The sequence below is a fragment of the Meles meles genome, chromosome 8 (genome assembly GCF_922984935.1).
Source record: "Meles meles chromosome 8, mMelMel3.1 paternal haplotype, whole genome shotgun sequence".
Taxonomy (NCBI): domain Eukaryota; kingdom Metazoa; phylum Chordata; class Mammalia; order Carnivora; family Mustelidae; genus Meles; species Meles meles.
This window is the reverse complement of record NC_060073.1, coordinates 13,650,248-13,671,035: the sequence shown is the minus strand read 5'-3', so window position 1 is coordinate 13,671,035 and position 20,788 is coordinate 13,650,248.

Below are 20,788 nucleotides of genomic sequence, written 5' to 3'. Positions count from 1 at the left end.
GTCACTCAAAGGGAGACTCAGTATCTCTGCTCAAGCTCTGTTGAGAAGGAGAATAAGCAGTGGAGACCAAGAAGTCCCCCTGGGAAGACAGAGAGGCAGAAAGCTTCCCTACCCCTGGCCTGCCTACTGCCTGAAGATCTACCATTAAAGATTCCTGTCCACCTTGGACAAGTCATTTAATCTCCCTCTGCATGAAAAGCATAAAAGGCAGCCCTGGACATTTCTCTCTGAGCAGAGACTAGGAGGATTAAATCACAAATGCAACTGCAATTTGTAGGGGTTATTAGGGGCTATGGGCATGCAATTGAGTGTTGGAGCAAAACTGCTGTTATCTCCCTGGTCTCCATTCTCCCTTCTGTAAGCAGATGTCTTCTCTGGGCACATGACTACCTGGTGAAAACCATCTTTCCCAATCTTCCTTGCAGTTGGCTGTGGCCAACTGCTTGGATTGAGGCCAAGGTTCTGTGAGCAGAAGCCATGGTCAGACCCTCAAAGAAGCCTCTTTGCCTTCTCTCCACTCCTGTTTACTAGAAAGATTCACGTGGCAGCAGGAACCAAACTGGCTATCTTTGCCACAAAGTGCAACATGAGTTTTAAAGATGGCAGAGCAGCAAGAAAGAGAGTGCCAGGTCCTAGTGCCATAGGGCCATTGAATAAGCCCCGGTCTATTGGTGCTCACGTTGTAACACGGAGGAGACATAAACTTCCTACTTGAAAGCCACCGTTACTCAGCCTGTCAGTCGATGGTTTTCCTGGCCTCAGTGACAGGTGCTCCAATGCCCACTCCCATGCCATTTGGCAAGCCCAGCTTGGCACCCTGTGTAGAGCCAGCAACGGAAGAACTGGGCGAGGTCACCTGAGCACAACTCCACCTTTAGCTCAGAGCCCTGCCCTCAAAGGCCTCTGCTATCTCCACTAGGAAACTATTTTCTGATCCCCAAGTGAGGTCCCCTAGTCTGACAAAGGATTTGGAGGTCCCTTTGGGGCACAAGAAGAACTCTAAGACATACAGTCTGGGTGATAGAATATCATTATTTATGGAATAATTCAAGCAAGTGCAAGAACCCCAACCATCTCAGAGGCCGAGTTATACTCAAAAATGCAGGATGTACAACATTTTGTTGAGGATAGGCATGTACTCACAGACCCAACCCTTCTCCCCAGTCTTTGACCCCGACACCTCACACATTTAAGGGACTTACCTGACCTGTGAAGGTATTAACTTTACAAAACCCTAGGGTAAATGGATCAAAGCAGAAAGTGGCCCCAAGAGAGGGCAGGCCACAGGAATCCCAGCTTAGACCCGGCCCTGAGTTTCCAGCTCAATCTTGTGGGGCAGGTCCTCCAACCACCTCCGTGCCCACCCCCCTACCCACCGAGTCAGAGACTAAGTATTCAAAGTCCCAGGGAAGGAGTTTCTGTTTGTCTGGGGTCATACATAATGCCCACATTTAGCTTTTCTTAAGAGTAGGGAAAGAAGTGACCAGTCCTCCCTGGCTTCCCTGGCAAAGGGGAGCACTGGGAATCATTCCCCCATCAAAACCCACACATATAAGAATGGACGCTTCCAATACCATGAAAATCTGGAAAATTATCTTGGGAAAAGCTGTGGATGCTGAGTGGCTAAGAGATGGAAAAACACCTATTAGCCACCTCACCCTCTCAAGAAAGAAAAATGAAATCAAATAAAACAGCAACAGATGAACAAAACCCCCAGAAGAAGTTCTAGAGCCAAGAGGATTTCCTTCCCCACAGAGATATCATCATTTGCTTTTCTGGCAATGCCTGTGGTTTAGTGAATAAGAAGGAGTCGACATTGTGAACAAGTCACAGAACATCATCAGGTTATGACCTCACCATCGTCCTCTGGAGGAGAGCCCTGAAAGAAAGGCCGGTGGTAAACCAGATGTCCGCACCATGTCTGCACCATGCAGGGAAAGGACTGCCTAAGGAACAGAACCGGGAATGGGGGTCTGGATTTGCAATCTTCCCAGACGTTACACTCTCTAGCAAGATTCCACAGTGCCCCCTCTTCCACCTGGACCTAGGAGGATATCTCTAGAAATGTAGTTTATCTTGTTACACACCTGAATGCCACTCAGCTGTTCTTGCAGACAGAAGAGACCATGTTTCCTGTCATTACCATCTGGCCACCTGCTATGCTTCTCAGTAAGGCCTCCTAAAAATACCCTTCTCCAATATCCCCTGTGAATTTAGCAGAATAAAAAGGAAAATCAAGCTTAATCTGCTCAGATTGGCTTTCCATCAAGGAATACTTTTATAATGTGTGATAGAGTGGGAAAGCAGAAGCTTCAGAGACAGATCTGAGTTCGAAGAATGAATGTTTTTATTATTACAGCTAGGATGTATTATTACCCTGTGCTGGACACTGCTCTATTCACTTCACCTGGACTAGCTCCTTTAAGGTTCTCAATGACCCTCTCAATATTTCCCCCCATTTCATAGATAAGGAAAACAAACACATAAGAAACTTTACCAAAGACACTCAGCAAGAAAACAGCAGCATCAGTCTGACTCCAGAAACAAGCTTGCAGTCCCTCTGCAGAATTGTCTCCAAATGAATGTTGGTGACTTTCCCATCTCCCAGATCCTGGTTCAGACAGACTCAGGCATGATGCAACTAGACAGGAAGGGAAGGGAGGGAAGTTTGAGAGGACAGAGGGATAGGAAGCCAACAGCCTGGTCAGTTGACCTGAGGACCATCAGACAAACATGCAGCACTTGAGTGAGAGGCAGTTTGGGCAGCCAGTTGTATCCATGGGGAGCCTGGAAAGCAGCAGACATGTCTCCAAATTATACAGCTCCCAGTATCACGGTTTTAGGCACTGACAAGGGCCAGGCAGGAGGCAAGTTGGCAGGGATTCAAAGGCTCCCACCCCAGTATAGACATAGATAGATGATAGATATTGAAGCAGTATGCTGTATCAGATGCTTAGCCCCAGAAACAGAGCCACCTGTGACAAGGTGGACACATGGGTGATAGGGGCTGGTACAGTATTAGCAGATACCAGACCTCTGACAGAGGGTAGGTTGGGGCTGCTGATACACCTGCCCTGGTCAGTGTGACCTCTGACCCTGGTCTGGGCTCAGTCTCCCAACAGGGGCATTGGGGTCTCCAACCAAGGGGAGTTTAGGTAGTCTGAGATTCCACTGTCCTGTTCCTTCCCACATCAGTGCTCCATGTGGGGCTCCTGTTATCCCTCTGACCTACGGATCATTACTGCTCTCACCCTTCACATTTACTGAGCACTTACTTTGTTCACAGCTCAGGATACCTCACCGCTGCTTTTTCATTAACCTCTCACAACCGGCATATGCGGTAGGATGTCATTTTAGGTTCTCAGGTTGCAAACAGCAAACCCGTGCTCTTGTTCCGCTGTCTCTCTCCTTACCTCAGTGCCCTTGGAGGGTACACGTGTCCGAATAGAAAGGTAAAAAATGGCCCAACTTCCCACGGCCTTTAAGAAAGTGAGAAATCGGGGCACCTGGGTGGTTCGGTTGGTTAAGCAACTGCGTTTAGCTCAGGACATGATTCCAGGGTCCTGGGATCGAGCCCTGCATCGGCTCCCTGCTCAGCAGAGAGCCTGCTTCTCTCTCTCCTGCTGCCTGCCTCTCTGCCTACTTGTGCTCTCTCTGTCAAATAAATACATAAAATCTTAAAAAAAAGAAAGAGAGAGAGAGAAACAGACCTTTATTGTGTTAAGGCACTGAGGATCAAAGATTAACTTGTTACTTCACCTGACGCATACACTACTCACAACACCATAGGTTTGTTGCGAGAACTGCGTTTACACGGGTAACGGGTTTATAATCTGGACTGATGTGTAGTCGGCACTCCATAAATGCCTGCTGGTGTCAGTAGCATTCTCTGTTGACAGAATCCTGAGAGTGGTCCCTGGAGGGCTTCCATCTTAACGGATGTTGGCATTTATTGTGCCAGAGCGAACATCAGCTCAGCTCCTGTTCAGAACAGCTGGGGTTGGACATGCTTCATGTTTGCAACGGGTTTTATTAGGTTTGTTCTTTGTTTGCTTGTTTTTAAGAATTATACCATAACTGCAGACTCGCAGAGTTAGGAAGGATCGCAAAGGTCACCTTACCCATCCCTCAGCTGGGGCTTAATGGCCTTCCCCAACTTTCATACTGAGGGTCCCTTGAGCCTCAGCTGACCACCTGCAGGGCCTACCCAAGAGCTCTTGCTGCCTGAAAGTTTCTTCCTTATCTTGCCTAACTGTCTCCAATTGCCCCACCCTGGCCAGTGCAGCTGCCCAGCGCAACTAGCTGCCCAGTGACCACTCATTCCATTCATTCAGCCAGCAGCTATTGGGTTCCTACCTTGTGTCTGACCCCGCTGCTCCCTGTGACCTCAAGTGAGTTCCTGACCGTCTCTGAGCTTCCAATGCCTCGTCTATAAAATCAGAGGAGTAACAACATCAAGTCACTGAGTCGTGAGGATTGTGTATGGTTCTGTGTATCAGGTACATATCACAGAGCTTGGCACATACATAGTGAGTGCTCAGCAAATATCACTTGTCATTGTCACTCCTGAGGTTGCAATGATTTAGGAAGAATAGGAGCTGAAGTCAGTATTTACCAGTCTGAAAAGGACTACAGAAGACAAAGGGTGGGATGTTACAGAATCAGTGAAGGCTTCTATGCGGGGTCCTATTAATCCACAGGAAGAGAAATGCAACTGGCTATCTGAGGACCCTCAGAAGGCTTGGAAAGCCAAGAAACGCCACAGTACAGAGCTTAGTGGGTCCCCCTTAAGAGACCCCAAGACACATGGTAGGAGAGCTGTTTTTAAGGGTAGCAGCAGACCAGGGGTATCAGAACCAGGAGCTGCTCAGGATTCAGTACTAAGGTAGATGCAGGAGTGCCCAGCACCGGCTTTTGTGCAGCACAGAGCAGTCCCAGCAGCTTAAAGAAGCTACACAGGGTGGACACCATGAACAGAAAACAGATGAGGCGAAATGGCTTTGAGCCACCTTAGAGCTCCCCGACAGGGATGTGAGCACAGCCAGGGACACCGGACAACCAGAGACACAAACCAGACCCCCAGGCTGCTGCTTGTGAACAGCTCCTGCTTCTGAGCCGGGGCTTCCGCATGCAAGAGGAGAAAGCTGGGGTATGGGGGTGTTGGGAACAGAAGGAGGGACTGACTGTATGCCCTCTCCAGCTCGCCATCATGGCCCAGCCTCACTATGGAGCCAGACCAGCCAAATGGAGCACACGCAGTGGGAGGCGATTGGCCCGCTCCCTCCCAACACCCTTCCAGAGTCTGGTTTGTGGTTTTGTATAGTCTCACTGCATCTTCTTTTGGAGGAGAGCCTAGGAGGAAGGCTTTTTTTCCTCCCTATGCCTGCTGCTTGCCTGCTGGTTCACTGATCACTCTTTTCATTTCCTGGCGGCTGCTAGGATGTGACCAAGGAGGGCAGGCAACCCTTCAGTGGGTGGAGGCGGCTCCCCGCTGAGTCACCGAGGATGTCCCCCACCCCCTGCCAACAAGACAGAAAGCACCGGCTCTTCCTGAGAAAAGGCGAAAAATCCTGCTAAATCCTATTTAAAACAAGAGTTGTTTGGGGTTTGGTGTTTTGTTTTGTTTTTTTTTTGTTTTTTTTTTTTCTATTTGGGGAAACAAAGTGCCCCCACCAGAAGCAAGGGTCTTGAGTGGGCCAGGAGGGAAGAGGAGGAGAGGGTGTTGTGGAGAAAGTTTACCCATCGGGTCACATCAAGTATAAACTGGCACTGCTTTCCAGTTGATGGCTGTCCCCAGCATCCAGGCACCGGGCCGGGCACCAATTAGCCAATTACAGTGACAGACATTGGCAGTCTCCATCAGGTAACCAGCGTGGGTCAATGTCTCCGCCAACAGAGTAAAGTCGGGTGAAAGCCACAACCTGGGTTGGATTCTGACTCCAATATGTATATTTGTGTGTGACCTTCAGTGAGTCATACCATATCTGTGAGCCTCTGTTTCTTCATCTGCAAGCTGGAGCCAGTAATAATGACCTGAGAGGATTCCAGGGACGATTAAATAAGACGAACATATGTAAAAAGCTTCACACAGAGCTGAGCCCATTGTGAGCACTCCAAAGTAGCAGCTATTAAAACCTCCAGCTATCATGAGAAGGCAGAAAGCTTGTGCCTCCAAAAGGAAACAAGGGACTCAGGTGTGGGTCACTCTCTGGAGTGTGATGACTCAGCTCTTCCCATTGTAGAGACCACCCGTTGGGAAGATGACAACGTCTCAGCTTTTCCTCTCTGCATCGATGAGTTCCTTATATTTAAGATTCCTCCCGCAGATCACATGCTTGTTTCCTGCATCACAGCAGTATCAAAGGCTGCTAAAGACCCCCAAGCAGGTGGACTCCAAAGTGGTGGTCTGGCAGATGCCCTTGCTTCCTGAGGGAGCAGAGGGTGTGGGGAATAAAGCATTGTGGGGTATATGTGTATGTGTGTGTGTGTATGTGTGTCTGTGTGCGCGCGCTCCCGGGAATGTTCTTAAAGACCCAGAGGAGAGACAAGCAGCATCTCAGCTGACATTTGCAAACAGAGCTATATTGAGAGGTGTCATCTTCTCCAGCAAGGTCAAAAGACTCATGCCTGCTAACCTGGAGAGGTGGGAATTGCAGGCAGCAAACGAAATCACACTGCTATTTGGAAACCTGCCAATTGCTACAATCAGGGTAAAAATAATTAGAAAAGTAAGTCAGGTGTGAGTCAGATGCTCTGGTACCCAGTGGAGTATGGAACACTTCTGTTGATCCCCTCTTCTTCCTGAGCCTCTCCTGCTCCAGCTTCTAGGACACAGTTTCTGCCCCCCGTTCTTCTGGTTGCCAGCCATCCCTGTCCCCTTCCCTGGCTACTCATTCCTTCCCCGTGCCCTGGCACTTGGCCCTTGGCACCCTATGTCTTTCTGCTAATATTTTATTCCCTGGAAGGTTAATCCTTTCTCAGAATTCATCTTCTCCCATCCCAGGATCATGGCTGCTAAGCGCCAAGCCAGAACCTCCACTGGCTCATGGGCTCTCCTGAATAAGTCCTTCTTCATCCCCTGGATTATTCCACCAACAAATGTTTAGTGAATCCCTGCTGCATGTCAGGCACTGAGCTGTGTTCTAGGGCCCAGCCTAAAAGTGAGACTTACACCTGGCTGGACTGTCCATTGGGAGGAAAGAAAAAGTTTAAAAGAAACTTTTAAAAATTAGAAATTGTGACAGACCTGTACCCCTGGGGTGAATAATATATTATATGTTAATTTTTAAAAAGAAAAAATTAGAAATTGTGAAAAATGTTATAAAGAATATAACATAGCCTAACATGGGCAAAACTGAGGGTTGAGGGAGGGGGGAAAAACTTACTTTCTATGAATAAAAACCATTCTGAGTTGAGAGCGTTGAAGCTAACACATGATGGGGAGCAGAAGCTGTGTGTGGCATGGGGAGAGAGCTTTCTAGAAAGATGGAATAGCTAGAGAGAGGCTCTCAATGATTTCTTTACAAAATAATTGGGCTGGGATGGGGGACATGAAATGGAGGGTCTCCAATTTGAGGATTATCAAGCAGAAGTTAAAAGCAGGCAGATAGCAGTTTTATATGGGCTTCAGCCAGACATCCAAATAATTACCTAAATTGTTCCAACCCTGACATTTATCACCAGCCCTTCCCTTGGAGATATGTGAGTAGGAAAATAATGAGAAGAAAGTTATTTTGTAATTACCCAGCATGAATTATGACTCTGAGAGGCCATTTCCAGGGGTGCTTTAGTATAATTTAGTTCAGCATTATGGGAGTTTAATTTAAGATGACATTATCGGTGCAGAGAAGCTCCAGAACCAGACTCAGAAGAACGGGATTCTCATTCTAGTATTCCTAGCTATCTGTCTGTAGATCCTAACCCTGTTAAACTTTGGTTGCCTTCTCTGTGATATGGAATAAAAATTCCTGTTTTCCTTAGTTCCCAGAAGAGTTGGAAGGATCAAATAAGGCAATGGAGATAAAATGCCTTGCAAACTCGAAAGAAAGCACAGTTCCTGGGAAGGAGTCGCTCTTCGTGCCTTCTTTGAAGTTGAAGGACTCCTTTTGGTTGCCCCTGACAAAAAAGAGCGTGACTCAAACTGGTTTAAGGAAGGAAAAAAAATTACTGGCCACAACGATGAAAAAATCTGGGGTTAACTAGCTTTAGCTATAGTCTGATCCAGGGGCTCAAATGAAACCATCTGTCTCTAGACCTTTCTCTACCTCTCAGCTCGTCTCTTCTCCATACTGACTTTCTTCTTAGGGTCTTCTTAGTGGCTAACAGTTGCTCTAGACCTCTACCCTCCTGGATTTAAATCCGTCAGGAAAGAGAGAATGCTTGTCACTCAAGGAAAATTCTGAGCCTGATTCTCGCTGAATTCTTGCTGGTCCCAAAGGCATTATGGGACCATCCTGCACTGAAGACTGTGCCCAGGGCATGAGAAGTCTTGATGAGCCTTGCCTGAGTCACATACCCAATCCCCAAGCATGAAGCACATTGACCTGAGTGGGGACCGGATGGATTCCTGGGGAAACCAGGAGAAGATGAACGACAGTTGGTCAGTGAAACAACAGAACTTCACTCTGCCGCCATATCCTAGGTCCCTTCCTTGGAAAGGCCTGGCCATCTTCAGTGTGCCAGCACCAGTGATAATCAAAGAGTCATGAGATTACAGGCTGCGGCATGGAAATCAGCCGTGCTTAAGACCAAGTCCTACAGAATCTCATGATGCTGTACCTTTTCTCACGTCTTCAAAATGCAACCCAGTCTGGAACATTTTGTCTTTCTTTCTCTTTCCTTTCCTTCCAGACCTGGGCTTCTTTCCATCACAGACTGACTGCTGCCAGGCAGCAGCTCTGGTCTTCGAGGAACCTGTACTGTGAGCTTCACAATGTCTCCTGCAAGTCTTGATTCCATCCATTAATCAATAATGCTATAGCTTTTGTGTCAGCTTCTCTCCTGCTCCATAGCCATCACCACACTCCCATGTCCCCCAAGTATCAGGGCACATAAGCAACACAGTGGAACACGAAGACACGATAACTCCTTGGGAGTGTTTGGGGTGGTAGGAGGGTGTGTGGCAGGGGTGGGGGGTGATGCGGAAAGCTACACAGAGGAGAGAAGAACTGAGTCTTAAGTAACGATTAAGAATGTGCTAGAACCTCGAGTGAGAGATCATTCCAGGCATGAATCGTTGGATCCAAAACTATTTTGATCTCTCTTTACAAAAAAAGAAACCCCTTTTCTCAACCCAGAAGTTGTAAACCAGTGGCCTACAGACAGATTGGGCTGACAGATGTGTTATATATGGCCCACACAGAGTTTTGTAGAATTCAGATTAGTTGCCAACACTTAAAAATGATGAGATTTTACATAAGGATCTGGATTTTCAGCTGCTCTTGAAAAACTCAGGAGCTCTGACACCCCTAGGCCTGAGTCCCCACTGGGGCAACAACCAACTGAGTTAAGTAACACCCGCCCTCTTGAGACAGGGAAGGGCCCACACAACTTGCTTGCCTCCTTGATCTCCCGTGTCATCTGCCTTGTCCTTGTTGGATTTGAGTTTGTGACCCTGTCTCTACCCAAAAAACTAACCATGTTCTCTTCAGACTATTTCTTATTATTAGTATCGTATAGTGTAGTGTAGTGTACTCTATCATGCCCCATTAAACAACCCAATCTGCTTACATTACTCCCTTCCTTAAAAATCTCCATTGAGGGGCGCCTGGGTGGCTCAGTGGGTTAAAGCCTCTGCCTTCGGCTCAGGTCATGATCCCAGGGTCCTGGGATCGAGCCCCACATCGGGCTCTCCGCTCCATAGGGAGCCTGCTTCCTCCTCTCTCTCTCTGCCTAGTTGTGATTTCTCTCTGTCAAATTAATAAAATATTTTTTTAAAAAATCTCCAATGATTCTCCAAATCAACAAAGCGAAGTCTAAACACCTAGGGTAGGCTGGTAGCTTGGTTCAGGAGTAGTTGACCCCAATGCAAGGGAAAAGTTGACCTCAACCACCCTCCTCTACCTTATCCACCAACTTCTAGGCCCTAAAACCCTCTACTCTATAAATGTTTTTCATTTCCTAACCCCATCCTTTCCCATGACTACTTACTCCTCCACACTGTCCCTCCAGCTGCTCTGCCCCGGCCAGACTTCCCTCAGCCTTCAGTGTCCTCTTGAGGGATCAACTTCTCTCTAGCTAGAGACCATCTGACTCTTCCCTCCCTCCTCAGGGCCCCTGCAGAGGCACTGGATTCCTGCCTTGGTGTGAGCACCTGCCATGTTTCTCTCTAATTATCTGTTTACACGGCTGCCTCCTCCACACTCAACCAGTCTGAGATCCTTGAAAGCAGAAACCATGGGTGATTCATCTTTGTATATTCAGTGTCTTTTTGTATACCTTGGCAGATATTAGATACTCAGTAAATTCTTGTTACATCAATGAAGAAAGGAACAAACACATGGGGAACAAACTGGCAGGTGTTCATGGAATGTCACACCTCAGCAATTGTAATGAAAGAAATCCTTTTCACTAGAGCACTTCTGTCTACTCTGGCCTCAAGGAAGTGCTCCCTTCTCTGGATCCTTGTAGTAACAGATCTTGAGGGTAGATCCCAGCTGAGTTATCAGAGGAAGCTACAACGCAGATCATATACCCATTGGGTACTCACAGAGGATTACAGAACCAGAAAAGACTTTAGCACTGGTTTCTGACCTTTTTTTTTTTTAAACGATTTTATTTATTTATTCGACAGAGAGAGATCACAAGTAGGCAGAGAGGCAGGCAGAGAGAGAGAGAGGAGGAAGCAGGCTCCCTGCCAAGGAGAGAGCCCGATACGGGGCTCGATCCCAGGACTCTGGGATCATGACCCGAGCCGAAGGCAGAGGCTTTAACCCTCTGAGCCACCCAGACGCCCCGGTTTCTGACCTTTTTAAACACTCCCCTCCCCAGGTGCAAGCCCCAAAGTCCTTGAAGCTGTGACTGGGGCCCCAGAACCAACTCCAGTCAGGCATAGTAGCTCTTTGGCTGACACTCCAGAAAGAAGTCTATGATGCCTTCTTCCTTTCTCACTCAGCTCCAGCCACTGGTCTACATGCTGTTCCTCAAATGTACCAAGTACCCTACTGCCTCAGGGCCTTTACACGTCCTAGAATTCTCTTCTATGTATTCAGCAGGCCCACTCCCTCACTTTATTCAGGTATAAAATCATATTTAACCTTATTAGAAAACGTCTCCCTGATCACCAAAATAAAACTGCAACAGTGTCCCTCACTCCTTAACACTCTGAATCCTTTATTCTACTTTAAGGAAGAACTATAAGAACCAGGGCATCGGGGGCCAGAGAGAGCTGAGGCTTGTTGTCACCAAGACCCCCTCCTCTCTCCTCTTTATCTCTTATGTTTGTTTTAATTGTCTCCACTCTCTTCTACCTAGACAGGCCTTCTGTCCATGAAGGAGTACTCATGGTTGGATCCTTCAAGCTCATAACTGAAAGGACAAGGGATTCTTCCCTCTCATCCTAGTGAGAATAATCTCAGAGAAATAATCTGCTTGGCCTAGTTTGTGTCCCATGTCAATCCCTAAACCATCACCACAGTCAGAGGATGTGCCCTTATTGGTCAGGTCTAACTGGGTCTTTCGGTTTGTCAATGTATTACGGTGACCAGAGGAAAAAATGCTCATCTGCCAGGCCTGGGTCACCAGCAGCCTTGGAGCTAAGACTGGAGCAAGCTCCACCTGAACCTTATGGTTAAGTGGACAGAAAATCGAAGAGCAATTGCTTCCCTAGACAGAGGAGACAGATGGACACTGGGCAGATGGGTGCATCAGATGTCCAATTATGGCTTCCCAGTTCCCAAAGCACCTTTTCCACCATTTACCCCTACTGAGCTCACACCAGTTCTGTGCAATTGCCCAGGCATAATGATCTCTGGGGAAGATATTTAAAATACTGTAGAACCAGCATGACATGGGCACTGGCCAAGCAGAAGGGAACTGTCTTATCCTTTGGGGCTGTTACAACAAGGTACCATGTCCTGGGTGACTTATGAACAATAGACATTTTTCTCACAGTTATGGAAGCTGGAAGTCCAAGATCAGGACCCAGCTCAGTCAGGCTCTGGTGAGAACCCCCTTCTGGGCTTCAGCCTGATGACTTCTCATTGTACCCTCCCAGGGCAGAAAGAGGGCTAGCTACTTCTCTTGCCTCCTCTTCTGTGAGCGTGAATCCTATGATGAGGGAGGGTTCCATCCTCATGATTTAATGACCTCCCAGGGCCGCAGCTCCAAATGCCATCACATTGGGAGTTAGGATTTCAACATATGGATTGTGAGGGTGACATCACAGGACCACTGGGAGGGCCACCCTGGGGAACACCAGTGGGACCATAATCTGATTGCCTTCAATTTCCAGGTGAAGTACTGAAGCCAAGAGAGATGTTCAGACTTGTGTCCTGGTCACATAGTGAGTTGGCTGCAAGAACACAAGACCCCTGCCACCAACCTTGGGCTTTTTTCCACTGTCCCAATCTACCCTTGTATCCTCAACCAGAGAGGTGAAGTGGGGCAGGATTGGGGCAACCAGAGAAGAGTCACTCTTCTGATCCCAGCTGCTTGGAGGAAGGAGCCAGCCCTCTGTAGCACACACGGAGGGCTGCTTAGCGGCTGCCATAAAACCCAGGAAAGCAGCACCTGCCAGACAGCAGGGATCGAGAGCAGCCAATGGGATGGGAGTGTGCCACGAGACGGCAGATGCTAGGAGGGCTGCAGCTATTCTGGGGTACAGGCAGTGGCTGCTTTGTCACCCCAGCTCCGCTCCCAGCCCTCCTTCCCAGGGCCTTACTGATGTAGGGTCTGAGACCTGAGACTTCTGGGCCAAGCAGTCAGGTCAAAGGGAGTCAGCCCCTTACAGAAAAGAGTCCACTAAATACTGTCTCAAATGCCTAGCCGCTGCCCTTGTTAGAAGTGGCCCAATCTGCTCAGAATCATCTGGGCCAAATACTCCTGGATAAACTCTGAAACGGCCCCCTTACTTGAAGGGCAGGGAGAGACTGAGGAAAGAGGCAGCTCACTCCAGGTCCATGGGTGGCAATTTTAATACTAGGGTAAGGAACTTACATTCAAGACTTGTTCAAGGGCAGCAGCAAGACGAATGGGTCCCCACACCCACCCTCCAGATCCCAAAAGTTTCTATAAAGATGCCATAACTGGGTCCAGTCAAGGACACCGTGCAGGTGTCCTCAACACCACATCACTAGCTCAAGACCAGGGCCTTGGAGCAGCCTCTGAGAAAAGAAACCACAAGTGGAACCCACAGTCCAAGGACAGGGTAGGGGAGGTTTGAGGAGCCTTTGCGTCCCTGGGGCCAGCTCACGGGCCAATCAGCAGTCACATCTTTCTGGTGACATTCCCCAATGGCCCCCCTGTGATTAGATGAAGAAACTGAGGCCCAGAGAGGGACTGTTCTTTGCCCCGAGGACCCACAGCAAACTTAAAGGAGAGTTGTTGGCATTGCTTGATTTCTCAATTCAGGACCCCTTCCCCTAGACTACCTCAGACTGGGAGGTGGTCTGATTTGCCATTCTTGGGGTCATCCTCCTTCCACTTAATGGGGTCAGTTGAGCTTGACCTTCATGCGCCTTAATCCTCCAGTAGGGACCATGCCAGAGCAGCAGGCATGAATTCCTACCCTCACGTGCTGCATGAGGACCACCAGTGCCTTCTGGATTCAGAGCCTGAGCCAGCCCAGAGCAGTTCTCTGGGCCAAAGACACCACCCAGATGCAAACACCTTGGCCCCAAATGTCTCTCCTGGAGAGAGGAAAACAAAACATGGGTGAAAAAGAAATCCGTTCTTTCCTGCTCCTGACAGGTCCCAAACTTCTTTCTATTGTGTGCACCTTTCCAGCTTAGGTGAACAACAGTGAGCATTTCCTGCAGCTCTGGCATGCACATCCCAGGGACAAAACTCGGAGACACTGCTGCTGCACAGACCCTCCCAATCCCCATCTGCTCAGGCCTCTCATCTCCTCCAGGCACCCGGCCCGGAGCAGACCCGGGATCTGGAAGGCAGTTCCACCTCACAACCAATCACCAAAACAACGTCTCTGCTCCATTTTGCAGGTGTACAGCAGTGCTCTGTTTTGAACCCTGGTGTGGTGACCAGGAGAATTAGGATCCCCATTTAACAGAAGAGGAACACTGAGGTTCAGAAAGATGGTATAGGCTTGGGCTTTGGAAGGAGAATGATCAGGGAGAAGTTCTTCCCCCGCCATTGACAGGCTGTGGGAACACACACAGAGCAACTTAGCCTCATACCTGGCACTAAGTAGGTGGTCAGTAAATATTCTCTATGCATTGTCATCCCTAGGACCAGAAAGGCAGAAAATAACAGGGCTACAGCTCTGACCAAAGTCTCCTGGCCCTCATCCAACAGCCCTGGGAGAGGATGGCACGGTGAGGAAAGCAATCACAGGCAAGAATAAATCACTCTATTTAGGCAGTTTCTCTATGCCTAAAACAAGATAGATGGTGCACCTTTATCCATGTGGACAGGTGAAATAGAGCAAAAGGTTGTGGGTCACAAGGGTGGGGGGTGGACGTGACCTTCCTGCAGTTCCAGGGTATTTCCAGGTAAACCTTTGCTCATCCTTTAAGTTAGAGCTACTTCCCAGGGCCTGGAAAGGAAGCCTGCAGCTTTTCCCAATCCCCTGCCTCCCAGCTCCTCCTGCTCAGACTCTCCTTCTCCAGAAAATCTCAGGGCAGCATCTGGACTCCCTCCACCATCCTCTTCCCTGAATGGTATGGACACTGAGGTGAAAGGGACCACCCTGAATGATTCACAGTTTGGTGGTGCTAATCGGAGCTGCTCTGTGGTCTGGCTGTGGAGTCCAGGGCTGGCTGAAAGCATCTGGACAGCATCAGAACAGCAAGAGAAAGACGTGTTGGAAGGACTCAGCCCCAGCAGCTGCCAACAAGGACGGAAGATGCAAGGAATCAGACAGGAAGGGATGATGCTTTTCAAAATCAAGGAGTTTATATTAACCACATATTTTTTTGTTTTACATTTCTCAACACAGCTAGAGAAGAGAGATGGGTAGATTATCAAGAAAGAGTCAAAGGGAACTTCTAAGTTGAGCATTTTCTATCAATAGTGAGCAAAGTAGCACCATTAAGTACCAGGTCAAATAAGCTATAAACAACTGGATTTTTTTTTAAGATTTTATTAAAAAAAGATTTTTTTTATTTATTTGAGAGAGAGAGATAGCGAGAGAGAGCAGGAGTGGGAAGGAGAGGGAAAAGCAGGCTCCCCACTAAACAGGGAGCCGATGTGGGGATCAGTCCCAGCACCCTGGAAACACGACCTAAGCCAAAAGCAGCTGCTTAACTAACTGACTGAACCACCCAGGTGCCCCCAAACAACTGGATATTTTTATCAGTCATTACCACAGCACTGTTTTTAGAAGACCGCTATGTACATCTTATTACCCCTTGATTCATATTTAGAGGACTCGGGAGAAATAATGTTTTCCTTGTTGTTGCCTCTTGGTTCATTAAAATCTGTATTTCATAGACTGAAGTAAGTTATCTCACATGAGAGATGCAAGGCTATAAAATCACCTAAGGGGTGAAATCACACCACAAAAATGTGAACAATAAGTAGCTTGTATACACACACACACACACACACACTACCTAACGAAGGTGATATCTGTAGCTAAAAAAAAAAAGTCAAGATGACCTTATAAAGAACATCTGACAAGGTAAAAGAGAGAAGACAGGACCAATGCATGGTCTTTCAGGACAAATGCTTGACTCTCTCAGGGAGGTCACCCCCGCCCCAGGGGAGCACGGAGCCCTGAGTTTACCTACCTGGACCATCCTGCATTCTCCCTTTGGGCAACTTAAGATCTTTATAATCACTGAATATCTTTTTCCCCTGTGTCCGTCTTCCCAGAAAGGGACCTTGCCTGCTTTCTTGACTGCTATATTTCTAGTGCTCAGCATGGTACCTGGTGCATGGTAGGAGCTCAATAAATAAGATCTCTTAGGTAGAATGGGAGGTTACGGCCAGCAGCTCCCACAGTCCCTTCATCACAGGCTGTGCAGATTGAGGCCACAGGGTCATCCTTCAGATCCATCAAACCTAAGTCCTACATCTGCTCCTGTGCCCTGATTTATTTTTCTTCATAGCACTAATCGTCACCTATCATATACGTGTTTGAGTATATGTTCATCATCTGTCTCCAGAAAGTGAGCACAGGAGAACTGGAACTTTGTCTTACTCACTACTAAAGAGATGACAGTCAAAATATGGAACCACCAGCCATCACGGACACCAATCAAAATGGATATTGGCCCTGAATACCCTACAGGTGCACACTGCATATCCATCAAATGTGGCTATATTCCAGTTCATAGGACAGTGTCTGGAATATAGTAGGGGCTCAGTAAACATGTTGAATAAGTGGATGGATTTCAGTCACCCTCTCGGTAAGATGGGACATTAGAGCTACTCAGCATATATTGTTTTCTTTCTGGCCCCATGCTGGCCAACTCTGGTCAACTAAGGAAGCAGTAGGTCCCTTTCTTCCATCCCCAGTCTTCCTCCTGCCACAGCAAATTTGGCCATAATGGCCTCTCTCAACAGTCTGTCAAAGCAGCAAATAAATGTCTGCTCTTCCCACCTCCTGCTCCGCTGGAAACTGACTGTAAATTTCCATCTGTTATTTCACTGCTTTATACCCACTTCTGTGTCTTCAATCAGCCTCCAGCAGCCTCTCTCATCAGTAGCACCAGTGGCAAAGAGTAGTGTCCCCAGATAGACACTGAACCAGCACAGGCCTGTTTCACCCAAAGAGTTTGGAATTGCTCTCAGCAATGGGGGCCCAGCAACAGGCACCGCTGACCCTGTATTTCAGAGTGCACTCCTTCAATCACACTGCAAAGACTTGCGAAGTTCTCCTGCTTATTATGTACCAGACACCCGAGGAAGACCATAAACAAAGCAGTGCACCTGCCCAAGATTTGCTCACAGCCCAGCAAGGGAGACAGACAGATGAGCATGAGATAATACTGAGAACTTCCGAGAGGAGGAAGTTGATGAGCACAGAGAGCTACCATTTCTAACAAATTTTAGTTTGTTTCTCGTCTTAGTAAAATTAACTTTGCAGAGAAGCATCCCTGATAAACACCTGGTGACTCAGGTTTATGTTGGCATGTCTGAGCCCTGCAGCTGCCCAGGACTTGCAGGACAATGGCAGGCAATGACTCTGAGAAAGATTTGGCCAACAGAATACTGGCGGACAAAAGCAGCTACCTGCCCTCACTCCTCCCTTCCCATCAGCCCTTGCCTGCTCTCCACATTTCCCTCTCCCCACAGTGGGGGGACGGAAGCTAAGGGCAGAGAGCAAGAGCCAAGACCAACCACATTACATAGGAAAGCACCCCACCTTGAGACATGCGATTATGAGATTTTACTATTTATGCCTCCAGAGCATCTTATCCCTCTTCTCAACCCCTCTGCTCATACGCACAGGCAGGTACACACACCCATGCCCACACACACACATACACACTGTTCTAAACTGTTCAGGAAAATGAAAGATGGCAACATTCAACTCCAAAGGGAAGGTGTGGAGGATCACCAAGGCAGGGGCAGGCAGCAAACATCAAAAGAGTCCAAGAACCAGTCCAGGGGTCCAGGAACCAAGGAGCAGAAAGAAAGTGCAAGCTGGCCCCGAGGAATAAGGATGTGCTGGGATTTTACTGCCCAAAAACAAGTGCTGTAATTGGAGGTGTGGTTCCATACTCACCTCTACCAACCGCCTCCCGAAATAATGGCAATAACAGCAACGAAAATCTGTTAACAGATGGCATTGTGCCAGGTGCAAGTGACCTATTTCGTTCTTCCAGCACCCCCGAGTCAGGTATTATTATTATTGTTGCCATTGTTGTTGTTGTTGTCCCATAGCCCTTGCTGTAACCACTGTGTTACAAGAGCTCCCACCACATAGTAATGCCTCCCAGGTTGAATCAAGACATTTTAAAAACTGAAAGCGCAATGGCCCCAGTCTCCAAACTGTGGAAAGAACCAAGATGCCCTTCAACGGACAAATGGATAAAGAAGATGTGGTCCATATACACTGTGGAGTATGATGCCTCCATCAGAAAGGATGAATATGCAACTTTTGTATCAACATGGACGGGACTGGAGGAGATTATGCTGAGTGAAATAAGTCAAGCAGAGAGTCAATTATCATATGATTTCACTTACCTGTGGAGCATAAGGAATAACACGGAGGACATGGGAAGATGGAGAGGAGAAGGGAGTTGGGGGAAATCGGAAAGGGAGATGAACCATGAGAGACTGTGGACTCTGAGAAACAAACTGAAGGTTTGTGGGGGGAGGTTGGTTGAGCCTGGTGGTGGGTATTGTGGAGGGCACGTGCTGCATGGAGCACTGGGTGTGGTGCAAAAACAATGAATTCTGGAACACTGAAATTTTTTTAAAAATTTTTAAAAACTGAAAGCGGCATTCCATCCACTTTTATATAATGAAACTAATCATAACGGTGGTGCTGGTCATAGAGCTTCTAGAAAGGACCAGGAACTGTGCAAAGTTTTGCCTGTGTTTCCTCTTCCAGACCTCCTTGTGAGGTACATCCTGTAATTACGCCCATTTTAGAGATGAGGAAACTGAGCACAGCAAGGATAAGTGACACAGCTGATGGCTAGGGCAGCATGAGTTACAAATTAACAATTAGCTATGAGTTGAGCATTGCTCTGCTTTATCCAGTTAGCATCATCCCACATTTTCTCCAGCAGCAACACTACCCAGTGCCCCGATTAACAATGTTTTCCTTGACGTTTCCTTTAGATTCATATGGCGTTTGCTCGGCACCCTCTGTGCCTGGCCATTCGTATTATTTCCATCTTTTTCATTATCATAAATATTCCTGCTCTGAATATTTTGGTATGAACTGATGTCTTACTAATTACCAGGTGAAAGGGATGAGCAACTTCCTAAGGGGGCCTGAGCCAATTCCCAGTCCTGGAGTAAGTGTACTGTATCTAGCTCCTCTATACCCAGCACTTGGAATTGTACAGATGTTTTTATCATTCCTGGGGGTGGGGTATTTTGGGGTGAGGGGAGGGGCACAGGGAGAGAGAGAATCTTAGAGCCTGACAGGGGGCTCAGTCTCATGACCCTGAGATCATGACCTGAGCCAAAACCAAGAGTCAGATGCTTAACCGACCGAGCCACCCAGGTGCCCCTATCGTCACTGGTTTAACAATTATCACAAAATGTGTTTCATTGCTCTGCACTTACTTTCTAGTGAAACCAAGCGTTCCTCCATACTACGTTTATATCAGCTTTCAATTGCTGCGTAACAAATTGCCACAAACAGATTGGCTTAGAACAATACTCATGTACGAGCTGATGCTCTATAGTCCCAGCATAGTCCGGCACAGCATGGCTGGACTCTCTACCCAGGGTATTTCATGAGGCTGAAGTCCACACATTGGTGAGCTACACTGTCATCTGGTCCCCAGGCTATCTTCTAAACTCACTGGCAGCTCCAGGTCCCTGCAGACTCGTCACTGGCTGTTGGCCAGGGGTCAGTCTCAGCAACCTGAAGGCTCTCGGGCCCTCTCCAGATGCTGCCCTCCTCATTCTCAGAGCTGGTAGTAGACAGTATCCCTTTTAAGGATTCACCTATAGGAAACACCAACCTGGGTGTTTCCCTTTCAACACAAAGTCACCTGATGCTGGGCTTAATCGCAGGAGTGCTATCCCATCATATTCACAGATTCAGATGTGACTCGAAGGGAAGGGAGTATATGAGGTATGCACAGGAGATGGGAATTTTGAGGGCTGTTTTAGTTACCCCTTGGTGACAAAGTACCACAAGTTTAGTGACTTGAAACAACTATTCAGTTTTTTTAAAGATATTTATTTGACCGAGAGAGATAGCGAGAGAGGGAACACAAGCAGGAGGAGTGGAAGAGGGAGAAGCAGGCTCCCTGCTGGGCAAGGAGCCCAATGCAAGGCTCCATCCCAGGACACTGGGATCATGACCTGAGCTGAAGACAGATGCTCAACCAACGAAGCTACCCAGGCACCCTGGCTTAAAACGACTATTATCTTACTGTTCTGGACATCACGAACCTCACATGGGTCACCAGGGCTATATTCCTTCAGAGGCTCTAGGAAAGAATCTGTTTCCTTGCTTTTTCTAGCTTCTAGAGGCTGCATTCCTTGGTTCTTGGCCCCTTCCTCATCTCCAGGGTCTGCAAGTGGCAGCTTCCACCCCTGTCTCCACCATCAGATCTCCCTTCTCTGACTCTCCTACCCCTCTTTCCCTTTGAGGGATCCTTATTATTACATTAGACCTGCCTGGTAGATCTCATCTCAAGATCCTTAATTTAATCACAGAATTCTTTCTGCCATAGAAAGTGACATATTTACAGGTTTCAGAGATTAGAATAAAAACATCTTTGGGGGGTATTGTTTGACCTACCACTGGGCCATTTTAGGATCTTGTCTAGCATGGTGTTTGGGTTTTATTTTGTTTTTTATTGAGATATAATTAACATATATAACACTTCATTTTCTTTATTTGCCTCAGAGGAATTTATGTATTCTATCAATTTTAAAATGATATGTGTGAGACACCTGTGTGGCTCAGTCAGTTAAGCATCTAACTCTTGACTTCAGGTTAGGTAATGATCTCAGGGTTGTAAGATGG